Source organism: Macaca fascicularis, chromosome 13 (assembly GCF_037993035.2).
Source record: "Macaca fascicularis isolate 582-1 chromosome 13, T2T-MFA8v1.1".
NCBI classification, from domain to species: Eukaryota; Metazoa; Chordata; class Mammalia; order Primates; family Cercopithecidae; genus Macaca; species Macaca fascicularis.
The window spans coordinates 95,381,301-95,397,629 of NC_088387.1; the positions used below are offsets into that span (position 1 = coordinate 95,381,301).

The 16,329-nt window shown below is 47.3% G+C and overlaps 1 protein-coding gene across 7 annotated transcripts in view; it reads right to left on the reverse strand.

Moving 5' to 3' along the window:
* DPYSL5 (dihydropyrimidinase like 5) overlaps nucleotides 1-16,083 on the reverse strand; it is a 103,106-nt gene extending 87,023 nt beyond the window's left edge. Inside the window, exon 1 of one of the 7 annotated variants that reach the window (XM_065527276.2) lies at nucleotides 16,023-16,083. The gene's annotated coding sequence lies outside the window, so the exon portion shown is untranslated. Of the gene's footprint in view, nucleotides 1-14,387; nucleotides 14,495-15,394; nucleotides 15,761-16,022 lie in introns of those variants that run through there. The other 6 variants (XM_005576337.4, XM_045369610.3, XM_065527275.2 and 3 more) reach the window with 6 other exon arrangements.
* Between the last annotated feature and the right edge of the window lie 246 nt (nucleotides 16,084-16,329).

Consider the following 16,329-nt stretch of genomic DNA (forward strand, 5'->3'; position numbering starts at 1 on the left):
GAAAGGAATGGAAACTCCAGCCTGGTCCACAAGTCAAGAAAATAGGTACAGGCCTGGGGGGCAGGTCAAGACTGTCCCGCACTCCTGGTCAGCAGCCGAAACTGAGCCAGTATAAAGGGGAAGGATGCCAACATCCTGGGGCCTGTGTCAGAGCTGTGGCCAAGAGTGCCAGGGCTAGTATGGTTCCACACAGTTGAACATTGGAGAAGAGGTGAGACAGGGGCAATGCAAGTGGTTGGCTCGGTGAAAAAGTGAAGGGACATTCTGGTGACGTGTGGGAAGTGGCTGGGCTCCCCTTATGGATTCTGAGGAAGACAATTATGGAGGTGGGTGGTGGGGGAAGGGGAGCCTCTCCTCCCGATGTGTTGGAGAGAGGCCCTCAGGGTGCATGTGTCAGATGCTACGGGGTCTATTCCAAAAAGGGGATTCCAAGGGGAGGGCACCTCAACAAGTCCCCTCCCCTCCACCTGAACAAAACCCAACAAAAACACCAGGGGCAGGCAGAAACAGCTTCTGGAATAGGCTGTACACTTTGAAAATGGCCATGTAATGGGGTGTTGATCACTCCTGCAACTGCTTCTAGTAAATTCCTCTGCATAGCTCCATCCCAGCCTCTCTTCCCACCAACTTGGTCAATACAGCTGCCCCACTCTGCTGGACCTCCACACAGAGGCTGGATGTGCCTGGCATCCCAGTGACTTCCACCAGCCTTGTCACAGTCAGGCACACAGCGGCTCTCTGCCAACATCCAGGCAGAAGCCAGGGAGTAGGTAGGGATAGGGAGGGGGAAGGAAGAGTGCAGACCCAGAAGAAAAATAATCGACAAATATGCAATGTCTTCATAGGGCAAAATGAGCCAGAAAACATGGACGATAGATGATGAGATTATCATAGCTTGGAGGACCGTACCTCCTAGTATGCCTGGCATAGACCCAGTTTATCCCTATAGACCTAAGTAGATTATTAATAGCAAATAATTATCACTCTCCAAAGTGCTCTGCTTTGAAATATAAATTATATGACCACCCAAGTAAGAGCACTTCAGGCAATTATTGTAAGATACAGTCACGAAAAGAAAGAGAAATAAATTCAGCTCAACACATTCATTGAAAACCAACTTGCTGAGGGGCCTTGCCCCAAGTGCCACAAGAGTGCCCTGTATTAGTTTTCTATGCTGTGTAACAAATTATCACAAATTTGGTGGCTTAAAACAACACAAGCTTATTTCCTCACAGGAGGAAGGAGGGTGTGGGTCAGGAGCCCTGGGTCCTCTGCTTAGAGCCTCACAAGGCTGCAATCAAGATGCTGGATGAGCTGTGTTTTCATCTGGAGACCTGTCTGGGGAAGAACTTGCTTCCACACTCACTTACATTGTCAGCAGAATTCATTTCCACATGGTAGCAGGCTCTCCGCTAGAGGCCACCTTCAGCTCCTAGAAGCCACCTATTTCTTGCCAAGTGGGCTTTCCCAGAATAGCCACTTACTTCATCAAGCAAAAAGAGTCTCCAAAAGGAGTTTGCTAGCAAGATAAGGTGTTATATAACATAATAAGGGAGAGGACATTCCCATCACCCCTGTTGTATCCTATTAGTTAGAAGCAGGTCACAGGTCCTGCTCACATTCAAAGGTAGAAGATTACATGAGTGTGAACACCAGGAGTCAGAGATCATGGCTGGGGGATGGCATGAATCTGTCTTCACATCCTTAGAGAGAAAACATGTCCACAAGTAATTGAAACACAAGGCAAAATGAAATGAATGCTCTACATGAGGAAGCCAACTCTATAGGAGCATCCAGAGGCTTCCTAATCCATCATCCGAGACCAAAGAGGGCAAAAATCACCAGACATTCTCTCTGCACCGATACCGCTCACTGGAAGCTAAAGTGCCCTGTGGGTTCCTCCTCTGTGAAATGACTAAAATGTTCTCTAAATTTCTTTTAGCCACAATATCCTGTGATGACACCTGGCCCAGTGCAGGTGTTCATCAAGCACTTGCTGCCTGGAGGAAGGGATGTGGGGATGAGCAGACAACACATTACTGTGGGAAGGTTCACAATGCCCAGTTAGTGCTTCTCATCTTCTGTGTCCTACACTTCCAACCAAGTTTTCCTCTTAATAAAAAAGACTCAAAGGGGAAATACTGGAAATGCTATTTGATAGTCAGCAATAATGGGTCTTTCCTACTTCCTGATCCCAGAGCCTTTCTTGTTTGAATGGGCAGTCGAAAAAACACAGTCTGTCTGTTCAGTAAGCCTGAAAGCCCAACTCTGTATGCTTGTGTCTTATTTCGGAGGCCTGCATCTGGGGGTCTGTTTGGGAACATAAGCCATCCACATGGGCCCAAGAACTTCACCCTCCTCAAGTCTTCTCGAGTCTCTGACGGGGTGAGCCAGAGCCAGCCAAGGGTGCCAAATTATTATTATTGTTTAGACAGGTAAAACACACACATGATAAACACTTAAAGCCATGTAAATTGTGAGTTTTCCAAGCTCCTCCCTGACCCCTCCAGAGATAAGCAACATCATAGGTTTTGTTGCGTTTCCTTCCATGGACTGTCTATGCATATTTAAGCATACATGTATTTTTCACATTACATAATGTATTACAGAAAGGGTGGCACACATTAAATATTGTTCTGCACTGTTTTCCTCCCTTTCAGTGATATATATTGGAGACTGTTCTACATCAGAACAGAAATACCTGCCTTATTCTTTGTGATGGCTGTATGGTATTCCTTTGTAAGGACATGTCATAGTGCATTTCATTCATTCTCCAATGATAGGTCTTTTGTCTAATTTTTTGCTAGTACAAATAATGCTGCAATAACAGCCCTTCCTATTTTTCATCAAGCACATGTGCTTGTATTTTTTTTTTTTTTTTTTTTTTTTTTTGAGACGGAGTCTTGCTCAGTCACCCAGGCTGGAGTGCAGTGGCGCGATCTCAGCTCACTGCAAGCTCTGCCTCCCAGGTTCATGCCATTCTCCTACCTCAGCCTCCCGAGTAGCTGGGACTATAGGCGCCTGCCAACACACCTGGCTAATTTCTTTTTGTATTTTTAGTAGAGACGGGGTTTCACCATGTTAGCCAGGATGGTCTTGATCTCCTGACCTGGTGATCCACCTGCCTCGGCCTCCCAAAGAGCTGGGATTACAGGCGTGAGCCACCGCGCCCGGCCATGTGCTTGTATATCTTTAGGAAAAATTGCTAGCAGTGGTACTGCTGGGTTAAAAGGAATGTTGCAATTTTAATTTTGATAGATAGTGTCAAACAGCAAATCTGCCAGTTTTCACCAATGAAGAACTGTGACAGCTCAGCAGCAACACAGGGTGTCTGTCACAGGACATCAAGGCAGTCAGGACAGCATCCAGTCTGCATCTTCTCATTTGACAGACACAGGAAGGGAGAGGTGTTGTGCTAAACTTCTCCTTATGTGAGGGAGAAGTTTACATTCTCCAACTGTCATATTGTCCAGCCTGTTTCCATTTGACAATCATATCCCTTTGATTGTTTTTATATACATTTATATATCACAAAGCACCTAATTTAGCATCTGGACAATACCATTAGCTCCACTTAGCGCTTACCACATGCCCACTAGACTCAGTGCACGTTATCACTTTAGTCCTTTAGAAGCCTGTGAGGACGATATTAGCATCCCTTTAGTTTGCAAAGAAACTGAGGCTTGGGGAGATAAAAACGACTTTGGCCAAGATCTCTTGTGCCTAGCAGTCAGGATTCCAACCCCATATCTCTCCCATGCGCTAGCTCCTTCCTGAAAATCACACTGCCCGTTGCAGGCACTCAGGAAATAGGTGCAGGTCTGAGAGGAGGTTCAAGCCCATCTCAAACAACAGCTCAAGGCAAATTAAGTGCACAGTTATCAGACAGTAAACCTCTCTCTCCCTTGCCAGGCAGCACTAACATTCAATTCATTTCCATTTCTGGCTATTTGCACTCTGTTCCCAGATATTGAGAACTTAGCAACGGGCGCGCCTCATAACCCAATCATCTCTCCGCAACACCAAGACCATTTAATTTCTGTCATAACGGCCAACTTCAGGTGCTATCTGCTACTGAGACAGCACAATTTTATAGAATTAATTGATAAAAATCAGCTTCACTTGGAATCTTTCGTCCTCCAAATTATTCCTGTTAATGATTGAGTATCTCACATAATTTTATTCCTATTTTCACAAAAATTTTTCAATGACCAACTTGCCCGCTAAGGCTGATTAGAAAGTATTTGCTAATTAGGAAACTTTGTGAAGTTGGTCCTGAAATAAAGAAATTAACATGTATTTATACACTTATTTTAATGTGAAAACTATCAGGTACTATAGATAGAATTGTACCCCCTATGCCAAAAACATTTTTTTTAAAAAAACACAATCTCTATTCTCAAAAACATATTATCAGCTAGGTATGAAAATGATGTATGTGATGTTCACAAAGATATGAATAAGGATTTTTGTGGTTGTATTATCTAAAATAATTAAAAACTGGGACATAACCTTAATGTTCATCAATAAGTAAATGCATAAATAGAATCTAATAACATATAAAAACAAAATGAATTTTAAAAATGGAATCTAGTAATTCCAATGGAACTGAAGACTGTCATTTAAAAGCTTCCATTTGTAAATTAGGTAGAGACATGGAAAAGTTTTGATGAAGGAACAGAATATGAAATAGTTTCCATGCCATGGTAACAACTCTGTAAAAATTTATGTAAACATATGGACAAGGGCTTGAATGGAATCAGCCACAATTACACTAGCTAAGCCAGCAAAATTGTCTATGGGTAGTTTATAATTGATTAAATATTGGAGCATTAGATTCATATATTTTAAAGTACAAAATTAGGCCAGCTGTGGTGGCGGATGTCTGTAATCCTAGCACTTTAGGAGGCCAAGGAGGGGGGGATTGCTTGAGCCCAGCAGTTCAAGACCAGCCTGGGCAACATAGGGAGAACCTATCTCTATGAAAAAAAAAAAAAATAGCTGGGTGTGGTGGGATCCACCTGTACCTGTGGCCCCAGCTACTTGGGAGGGTGAGGTGAGAGGATTGCTGGAGCCTGGGAAATGGAGGCTGCCCCGATCGTGCCACTGCACTCTAGCCTGGGTGACGGAGTGAGACCTTGTCTCAAAAAAAAAAAAAAAAAAAAAAATTACATCCTATATTATAAAAGATACGAAACATGAAATATCTAAGTGCTTAAGGGACTCAGAGTTTAAGCAGTAAGTCGAAGGTTTAAAGATATGTTAAGTCTGGGCTGATCGCGGTAGCTCACGTCTGTAATCCCAGAACTTTGGGAGGCCCAGGTGGGCAGATCACGAGGTCAGGAGATCCAGACCATCCTGGCTAACACGGTGAAACCCCATCTTTACTAAAACTACAAAAAACTAGCCGGGCATGGTAGCGGGTGCCTGTAGTCCCAGCTACTCGGGAGGCTGAGGCAGGACAATGGGGTGAACCCAGGAGGCGAAGCTTGCAGTGAGCCCAGATTGCTCCACTGCACTCCAGCCTGGGCGACAGAGCGAGACTCCGTCTCAAAAAAAAAAAGATATGTTAAGTCTGATCTCATTCACTTGTTTGTATAAAGACAAATACCAAACATGGTAGACCACATGCTAACAAAATCTTTCTCAGGAGCAATTTGGGCTGTGAATGGATTGCACAAGGAAAAACCAGCCAAGTTAGGAGTTCATGACTGCCTTGGCAGGCTCCTCTGGCTGCTCATGTTTCATTACCACCATCCTATAATTATGCCTCAACTTTATCCACATTTATGCCTGTCCTTTATCCACACTGGTCATGACCATCACTGCCATCACTCCTGAGCCACACGATGATACTGGCCATGAACATGAGATGCCACAGGCCGAAGGTTTAGTGCTCGTATCTTTGTGCCTCATCTTTTTTTTTTCATTAGTTGCAGAGGTTCTTTCCATTATAATCCAAATGTAAAAATCGCATCTATTTTAAGTTTTTCCAGAAACCTACAGAAAATAAGATATATGTCATAATTCTATTCCTAAATTTTAAAAAGGCAGTGTCCTGTCTGGTCATTATAGGAAATCTGAAATTATTATAAGAAATAAGAAACATAGCCATCATTAGAAATCAATGTCCTGTCTGGCCAAATAAGAAATCTGAACTCTGTGATTCCAAGCTGACCCTTTGGCAGGATTTTTTTTTTTTTTTTTTTGACAGAGTCTTGCTCTGTCGCCCAGGCTGAAGGGCAATGGAGCAATCTCAGCTCACTGCAACCTCCACCTCCCAGGTTCAAGTGATTCTCCTGCCTCAGCCTTCCCAAGTAGCTGGGACTACAGGTGTGCACCACCATGCCTAGCTAATTTTTGTATTTTTTAGTAGAGATGGGGTTTCGCTATATGTTGGCCAGGCTGGTCTCGAACTCCTGACCTCAGGTGATCTGTCCACCTTGGGCCCGAAAAGTATTGGGATTACAGGTGTGAGCCACTACGCCCAGCTGAGACTTTTTTTAAGCCACAGAAATCACACAATTTGAAATTGCTATTTGACCCAATACAAGAAATATAAATTAGTTAACAATAAAAATCACTTGTTAATCTTGCCCAAGGCTGTCAGGACACCTCTGGAATGATCTTTGGACCAATGTTGCATTTATAATCTGATTTTCATCTTTTCCGTAAGAAAAACTGCAGCAGCAAGACTAAGGTAGATGTACTCTGTTTAGTTTAAAAGTGTTCATTTCAGCCAATCAACTGGTTGTTTGTGGACAATTCTTAAAAACTAGTATAATATATATATTATATATACATATATAATATTTATTACATATAATATATGTATATATTATATATATAATTTTTTAACTGGTAGATTACTATGGAGTCAGAGATACAGCTTAAAGTTCTACTTTTTGCTGAAGAATAAGAGTTGGAAGCCAACCTCTGATCAAGCCATAATATTGTGCCAGTCTTTAGGATTTTGGTTTAATCAGCTGCATTGCATACCTCAGAGGATTTTTTTTTTTAATTTCACCATTAATCTTAGCATTTGGCACAGTTTACTAAAACAGAACATGTGTGTACCCTTGACCCGCTAATTTCACTCCTAGGCATATATATACCCAACAGAAACACACGCGTTTACCAAGACACCTACTAGAATGTTCACAGCAGCACCGTCCATGAGACCCCCAAACCGGAAACTACCCAACCATTAGCAGCATAACTGACACATTTGGTACATACATACAATGGGACGCTATATAGCAATGAAAATGAGCAAATTAGATACAACAGTAAGAGAAATCTCGCAAATATAACCTTGGGCACAAGAAGCCACTGGTGAGAGAATTTCGGCTACATGATTCCATTTCTAAAAAGTTCAAAAATAGGCAAAGCTGATTGATCTATGTGTAAGGAGTCAGGATATGGAGGAAGAATACTAAGTAACTAGAGACTCCCCTTGAGTACTGATAATTTTCTGTTTCTTTTTTTCCTTTTTTTAAATAATAAGATTTTGAATCAGGCAGGCTTCTGAGCCATAGTAAGCTCAGAGACTCCAATTTTCTGTTTCTTAATTTGGTGCAGATTACATGGGTATGTCTCATCAAACTATACACTTATGGTTTGTACACTTCTCAGTTTATCTGTTTTACTTCACCACCCTCAGCCACTGTACCCCCCAAAAGTGACTGTTTCATATTTGTGTATTGCCACTTGACAATCGGCAAACTTAAAACAATTTAAATAACTTCATTAACATTGAAAGTGTTTCACATATGCTGGAAACAGAAGCAAAAAGACATTAAATGAAAAAATTGGGGGGTGTTTTTGAATTTTATAACAGAACAAACATACCAATCTACAAGGTCAGAAATCTGAAGTAAAAAATTAGAAAGGAGGCGACTTCTGTATCAATAGTGGATCTTGCTCTGCAGAAGGACAAAGGGAAGGACAGGACCAGACAAAAGAAGGGAGAATAAAGACCCAAGGCCTGAGAATTTCGAGCCAGCCCATGGCGGATTTGAAATCAACAAAGGGGCAGCTTAGAAATAGACACTGGAGTGACACAAAGATGGTGTGATTGAGTACCGGACACAACTAATGGGTGGGAGACACACATTCACAGGGAGTCCAGGCAGCAGCAGACCCCAAACCCTTTGCCGAACCAATGAAAGTGGACAGATGTTAGGTAGTGGGGAGTGACACATGCACAACTGAGAATACAGAAGTTCTCCTTTCTTCCTAAAAGAATCTAGTCATTCACAAAAACTCAATCTTACTTGGGCCAGATGATTTTTTTTTTTTTTTTTTTTTGAGACAGAGTCTGGCTCTGTCACCCAGGCTGGAGTGCAGTGGTGTGATCTCAGTTCACTGCAACCTCCGCCTCCTGGGTTCAAGTGATTCTTCTACCTCAGCCTCCTGAGTAGCCAGGACTACAGGCGCGTGCCACCATGCCCAGCTAAATTTTTGTATTTTTAGTAGAGACGGGGTTTCACCATATTGGCCAGGCTGGTCTCAAACTCCTGACTTTGTGACCCACCAGCCTCAGCCTCCCAAAGTGCTGGGATTTCAGGCATGAGCCACTGCGCCGGGCATGGGCCAGATGATTTTTAATTTAAAAGGGAGGCCAGGCACGGTGGGTCACACCTGTAATCCCGCACTTTGGGAGGCCGAGGCAGGCGGATCACTTGAGACCAGGAGTTCCAGACCAGCCTGGCCAACATGTTGAAACCTTGTCTCTACTAAAAATACAAAACTTAGGCGGTCGTGGTGGTACATGCCCGTAGTCCCAGCTACTTGGAAAGCTGAGGCAGGAGAATCGCTTGAACCCAGGAGGCAGAGGTTGCAGTGAGCTGAGATCACACCACTGAACTCCAGCATGGGCGACAGACTCCATCTCAAAAAAAAAAAAAAGAAAAGAAAAAGAAAAAAAATTTAAATGGGGAGCCAGAGGTCTCAGTAGCTGGAAAATCCTGTAAAATATTATCTAAAACCATTCAGTCAGTCATTCTTTCAATATTATCTGTTGAATGGTTACTCTGAGCAATATTTTGGGCTAGAAGCCACATGGGTAAGAAAAGAGGTCCAAATTCTATTTTAAACAAGGCGAGGTGCACCATTTTGTAATGGCATAGCCTCTTGCTAAATTATTTAGTTTACTGTGAATCTCACACCCAACTCATAAGGTTCTCAGCTTAAGGTAGTGTTTAAAGGCATGGATCCTTTTATGGTTAGGGTTTCTTTCTTTTTGTTGGTGCTGTCGTCGTTTTTTTGAGACAGTCTTACTCTGTCACCCAGGCTAGAGTGCAATGGTGTGATCTTGGCTCACTGCAACCTCTACCTCCCCAGTTCAAGTGATTCTTGTGCTTCAGCCTCCTGAGTAGCTGGGGCTACAGGTTGTGCCACCATGCCTGGCTAATTTTTGTATTTTTAGTAGAAACAGGGTTTCACCATATTGACCAGGCTGGTCTCGAACTCCTGACCTCAAGTGATCTTCCTGCCTCGACCTCCCAAAATATTGGGATTACAGGTGTGAGCCACCGTGCCTGGCCTAGTTAGTTCTTTGTGTCAACTTTGCTACGCTATAGTACCATTATTCAATAAAAGATTCATCTAAGTGTTGCTGTGAAGGTATTTTGTAGATGTGGTTAACATCTATAATCAGTTGACTTTATTTTTTTTTTAATTTTTTAATTTTTGAGATAGTGTTGCTCTGTTGCCCAGGCTGAAGTGCAGTGGTGTAATCACAGCTCACTGCAGCCTCGACCTCCAAGGCCCAAGCAATCCTCCAACGTCACTCTCTCAGGTAGCTGTGCTAATTTTTTTTAACTTTTGTAAAGATGGGGTTTCCCTACGTTGCCCAAGCTGGGTGGTTGACTTTAAGGAAAGGAGATTTTCCTTGATAATGTGGGTGGGCCTCATATGATTAGTTAAAAGGTCTTAAGAGAAAAACTGAGTGTTCCCTGAGAAAGAAGAAATTCTAAGTAAAGAGTGTACCACGAGCTCCTGCCTAGTTTCCAGTCTGCCAGCCTTCCCCACAGATATGGGACTTGCCAGCCTCTCCAATTGCATAAACCAATCCTATTGGTTTTGTTTTTCTGGACAACTGATTTTCTGTTTTTCTGGAGAACTCCAGTTATACTGGAGAACTGAGACAGACGGTATTCAAACCCCTTGAGTTCAAGGCCTGGCTCTGCCATGTCCCCATCTGAGTGTCCTTTTTACTTTTGTTGCCTCATTTGCAAAATGGGGATAATAACAGCAACCTAATGCATAGGAATCAGAACCACTCCTGGCACACAGTGCTTTGAAAGTGTTTGTGAAACAAATAATTCTGTGGTTCCAAGTTGCACAAAATTCCATATATCTTAGCTGGAAAACCTGAGTTATCTGTATTCCCAACAATTTGCCATCAACCGAACACGATGACTCTTCCCCACACCAAGAACTAAATAGCCTCAGTACAACAGCCCCTCACCAGCCACGCCAGCCTAACCCCACTCAAAGGAATGATGCAGCAAAGCTGAGGTCACAGCACTTCTGGAACACTCTTAATTCTCTAAGTTCTCAGCTGCTAAAAACAGCTGAGCTTAAAGAGGCTGCCAGGAAACAGACTCCACAGAGAACTATTCCTACTATTTGCAAGGGTGGGAGTTTTAGAAAGGAGTCCTAATCATTCGCTCTGTTCCCACTGTTAATCCTTACGGCAACTTGCCATGGCCCCTTGGGATGAATGATTAAATGGGGAATCAAAGTGCTGTTTTTGTGGACACACATTTTAGGGGCAGAATATGATGCTGCTGCTGATGGTGATGATAACTTTTACTGAGCACTTACGAGATGCCAGACGCTGCTCTCAGTGCTAACTATTAACTCATGTAAACCTCAGAACAACCCCTTACGTAGATACTGTTAGGTTGGCACAGAAGTCACTGCAGTTTTTGTCTTTAAAAGTAATGGCAAAAACAGCAATTACTTCTGCACCAACCTAATACAACCATCCTCATTGCACAGATAAACAGAAAGTGACCAAGGTGAAACCTGAACCCAGGTTTTCTGGCTCTCCCTCCGGTACACACTACCGCTGAGCCTGGATTGTGACGAGGGAGGAGGGAGGCGAGGGAACAAGTACAGAACAGGGCTGTGATTGATGGGAGTGCTTGGCAAGCTCGGGTTCAATCAATGAGTAAATCAGCTTATTTTAAATGAAACAAGTTTCAAAGACTGAAGTAGAACAAATCATACACCATGTTCCTCCCTGAATTTCCTTTGTGCCCACTTTTATACATAAATACCAAAGCTCACAAAAGATTCATGCTATGGTATTTCAATCTTTCATCTTCATATAAAAAAAAAGTAAGGCAAAGCGATTTTGAAATTATTTCTCATTTATCCACTAGCAGTGCAATGAAATCAAACACCTGCTTACTTGAAAAATGATAAAACACATTTATTCTTATTTGCTCCCATATTATACCAAGTTTTCCCTACAGGACTTCACGTTGACAAAGATATCCTGTTTTACAGGATTCCTGTGAATTAAGTCTTAGAAGACTTTTCTGGAATACGTTTTTATACCTCAGAAAACAAAAAAGATACACAGGACCAGATTCTATCAGAAACTGGTAAATTTTCACATCAGGAAGATAGACTGGGTCTCAGATACTCTTGTCCAACTTCTCCAGCTCTCAATATATTTCTATGCCCTAAGAAAATGATCTGAACACAAAATTTACATTTTTTTTTTTTTTGAGATAGAGTATCACTCTGTTGCCCAGGCTGGAGTGCAGTGGTACAATCTCAGCTCACTGCGACCTCCGCCTCCCGGGTTCAAGCGATTCTCCAGCCTCAGCCTCCCAAGTAGCTGGGACTACAGGTGTGTGCCACCGTGTCAGGCTAATTTTTTTGTATTTTCAGTAGAGATGGAGTTTCACCATGTTGGCCAGGTTAGTCTCGAACTCCTGACCTCAAGTGATCCTCCCATCTCAGCCTCACAAACTGTTGGGATTACAGGCATGATCCACCGTGCCTGGCCACAATTTACTTTTGCCCCAGAGACCTGCCTATAGTCATGCCGTCCTTTGGCTTATAGTCCCTTGGAGCTAATGCAAGATCATACAGAAGCCTGGACCAGAGAAGCTATTAAGGGGAAATTCTCAGATAGCTATGGCAGGAGAAGAGACGTGGAAGTGCCACATATGAAGTTTACGCCAAGTCCTGAGACCTGATTTTGTCAACTGTGTAAACTTGCCTTGCTGTGGAATTCTTTCCAGAGACAGCAGCATTGAGAATAATGCAACGACCCTGCTAATGTTTGCACCTAGAGAGGTTATGCTGACAACAGCCAGGTCTTCACGTCCCAAGAACATCTTTGTGTACCTAGCCGAGGTCCCCAAGCTCAAGAATGGCACCCCGGAATTCTGGGGACATAAAGTCCTTCTCTGGGCCCACCTGCCTCTCCCCTTTCTGGGTTCTGTCTTCCAGGTGTTTTACTGGAGCAGCAGCAGAAGGTGGGAGAGGGAGGCTGCTTTCTCTCCATCATCCCTGTAAAAACTGGCTGGTCATACTGGCATTCCTCTTCTATGGATTCCCTGCCATGAGGAACAGACTGGGATAGATGTTCACAGAGTGCTTTAAGAGGATTGCATCCTTTTAAAAATCCATAAAATTATTACAAAAAAGAAGCCAACAAAACACTCCTTTCTGAAATTGTTCCCTTGGGTAATATTATGAAAACATGTTTCCCATTGGAGCTCTTTTACAAGAAAAAAACCTTCATTGTCAGATTTCTGAGTTTCTAATATTGAGATTCCTAGTTTTTATGTACTCTGAATGCATGTTTGTGTGTATGCGTAAATATATATATATAATTAGTTAAAACATAGTATGCATATATATGTGTGTGTATGTGTGTATATACATATTAATATATACATATACATAATTAGGTTAAAATATAGTTAAAAACAACCAATGAGCAATGTTTCAGATAGTCCTTCCAGACCAGTTTTGTAAATTCTGTGAGGCACCTCCTCAAAACACCATCCTTTAAAACCAGCAAGACATAGCCTACTGCTGACTCCCTATGGCCAGAAAGGACACTCAGACAAGAGGCCTTCACGTTGGCAGCCATCATCTGTCCTGGGCAAGAGCCAACAGTCATAGCACAGTCCTTCACCTTACGCACCAACCTTGTTAAGAAAGAAAATCCTGAGATTTCAAGGCTGGGTTAAGAGAGCTCTCAGTTAACTTAGTGGCAAATGTAAGTGGCATCAATGAGTTCTACAATGCCAAGTATTGCCCAGTCTGGGAACAAAAACATTCCTGCTTTTTTTTTTTTAATGAATGGCAATTTAAAATGATAATTTTATACTAAAGATTCACCTTTAACTTGTCATCTAACCAACTAGCAAAGCAACAGTGCAACACAGAGTTCTGGCTTTGGCTATCACCTCACATGTCAAGGCGCTGCAGCGGTGACTTGCAAGGTATTTAGACTGAGGGGAAGAGGCCGAGTGCATGGAAAGCCCTGCTGAAAGCCTGTTTGAGGCTTCCATTCGGTTCATCTGCTTTCCCATGGGCAAGCAACCACCGCCTATCACAGAGCCACCCCAGTCTTAGGTCAGCAGACAATATGGGCGAAGTCTGCAAGAGGCGCACTGGCTTGGGTGTGGTCACTGGCAAAGAAAAGCACTGGTCCCCAAGCAGCGGCTCCCAAACCAAGAGCCTCACCCTTGGCGGATCATTTCCACCCGCTTCTCAGCAATTTGACCACAATCCGCACCAGCCCTTACGGCTCCCCCTGAGAAAGCATAGCGGCAGACTCGGGCCTCCTCGGCAGACAAAGCCGCTGCTCGGGGGAACCCGCGCTGCACCGAGGCGACCTCCAGTCTCTGGCACCTGCGTCGCCTCCCGGCAGCTCTGCGCAGCTAACCACGCCGCGTCTCGGCAGCGGGTGGACAGCGCGGTGCGGGCGGCGGCGCTGCACCGGAAGGCATCCGAGCCGGAGTGAGGGGGTGGCTGTCTGCAGGCCCCCAGGCCGGGGGAGCGCCTCCCACCCGGGATTCCCGGCGGGGCCGGGCCCCCACACAGCCCCAAAGACAGCACGTGCCCGGAGGTTCCGCAGGCAGTATTCCCGGCACGCGAAAACTGCACCCTTGCGTCCTGGGGGGACCTGGTTCGTCGTCGGGTGGACACCAGGGTCGGCTATTGTTCTCTGGGTTTCCCCGAAGGGAGACGTCCCCCATGCCGCCTCCCTGGCAGCACCTGCCGCTGGGCAAAGCCTTTCAGCTTCTCGAGAAAAGGGCGTGCCGGGGGGCGCCGCGGAAGATCACAGAACCCTAAGCGAGTCGCTACCGGCTGGTTTCAAGCCTAAAGACAAAGCTCCTCACCAAGCCAGCCCAGCCCCGTCCCGGATCTGCCATCCTGGGTCCCTAGCCCCGGTCCGAGGGCCACGCCCAGCCGGCCACCTGGGCCGCCGGGCCCCGCGCCTGCAGCTGAGGATCGTTTGGCCTGAGACCGCCTCTCAGCTGCTTGCCCCTCCCTCCTCGGGAGGCTCCCCTTCCCAGGAGGCTCCCCTCCCTCGCACAGCGCGGGTCTCCTCGCTCTCGTCCTCCCTCCTCAAACCCAGGCGGTCTCCACCCGCCTGCATCCCTCCTCCCCTCCCCATTCTTCAGCAGATCCAGCCTCGCCGGGCGCCACCTGCACCGAGCTCCTTCCTTCGCTCTTCGGACTAGCCCCCGCCCCCGCCCCTTCTCTTTCCTCCTCAAACCCTAGTTCCCACTCCCTGCTCCCCGAGACCCACTACCTGTTCCAAGCCAGCTCCCCAGCCTTCCCCATCCCCATCTTTTCTCAACCCAGGCCTCCCCTCGCCCTCTCCCGGCTTCTCTCCAGCTCAGACTCCAGCCCCGTCCCCAGGCCCGGGGCGTCGACGTCGGTGCCCGCTGAGATCGATGCTGCAAGGCGGGCTCCCGCGCTGGGCTCCAGCCGAGGGACCCAGCTCGGCGCCCGCTCTGGGCTGGGCAGCCGCAGAAGGCCTTTGTGGCTCAGGCAGGAGGCTCGGAGGCGGCAGGCGAGTCCTCTGCAGGCGTCCGCTCCGTTAGCCAGGCGGGTGGAACAGACCGCCGGGTCGGGTCCAGGCTGGGCAGATCCCAACTCGGAGGCGAGAAGGACGGAGGGTGTGTATCTGGGTAGTGTGTGGGACCGGGGACAGCGCAGATCCTGGGACCGGCAGGACTGGCCCCCGGCCAGAGGCACCCCCGCCCAGCCCTCCAGCGGTCCACTGCACAGCGCCTGGCGAGGGGAGCGGCCCACTGCGTGCTAGGCGCGAAACCCCTCGGCCGAGGCGCCTCCTCACCCCAGGGCTTTGCAACCCCGCGAGCACACATTAAACGCTTACTGTGAGCAGGGCCCGGCACGGCGCTTCGTTGGCGTACAAAGAGGACCCCAAGAGCGCCCTGGCTTAACCCTGATGGCCACCTCCCAACCCCAAACCACACCTCCCGCCGCGTCCCCTGCGGCCGGGCCCCAGGCGCACCCGGCTCCCCGCCCTTTTGTGCACCTCACGCAGAAACAGAAGGGGGAGAGGAGGATGTCCTAGCCCGAGGCGGATAAACCCACCGACCCCCCTGCCATCACCCACTCCTCCGGGATGCTGCGGCCGCGGGGGCCCGTGGCTCGGTCCGTCTCCGTCTCGCCGCGGCGCCGGAGCTGCGGGTGCTCGGGGCGGCGGCGGCTGCACGCGCGCTCGCTCGGGGGCCGCCTCAGCTAGCCCAGCGCGGGAGTCCAGAGTGGGGAGCGGGGGAGGGGCGCGTGTGGGGGCTGGGAGCGGCCTCCGCCAATCACCGCGCGGCCGGCTCCTCCGCCGCTCCCCACCTCCGCTAGCAGGTTAAGGGGAGGCGGGGACAGGCGGCGCCCCGCATCCTCGGCGCCGCGCGCGGCCGCCGCCTAGAGACTACAACTCCCGGCAGGCCCTGCTGCAGGGCCGGGGTCCGTTAGCGGACGGAGGGCGCGGCCGGAGAACTCACCGACCCCCCTAGCACCCGGCTCCGTGTTCCCTCGGGTTTCCATGGAGACTCAGGACATCACAAAGCCTGGACGCGCCGAGGCACGGGTCCGCGGGGAGGGCCGGGGGGCGGCTCCGGAGGACACCCCGCCTCCCCTCCCCCAGCTGGATCCCACCCCAGGGGCTGAAACAATGCGGCGACCGCCTCTCCTGGGCTGCAGCCGGGCTGCCCTCCGCGGTGGGACCCCGCCGAGGCCGCCTGGTTCGCGCCAAGACCCGCTCTGACGCCCGCGGGATTGCAGGATGCAAAGGGCGGGGTGGGCGTTATA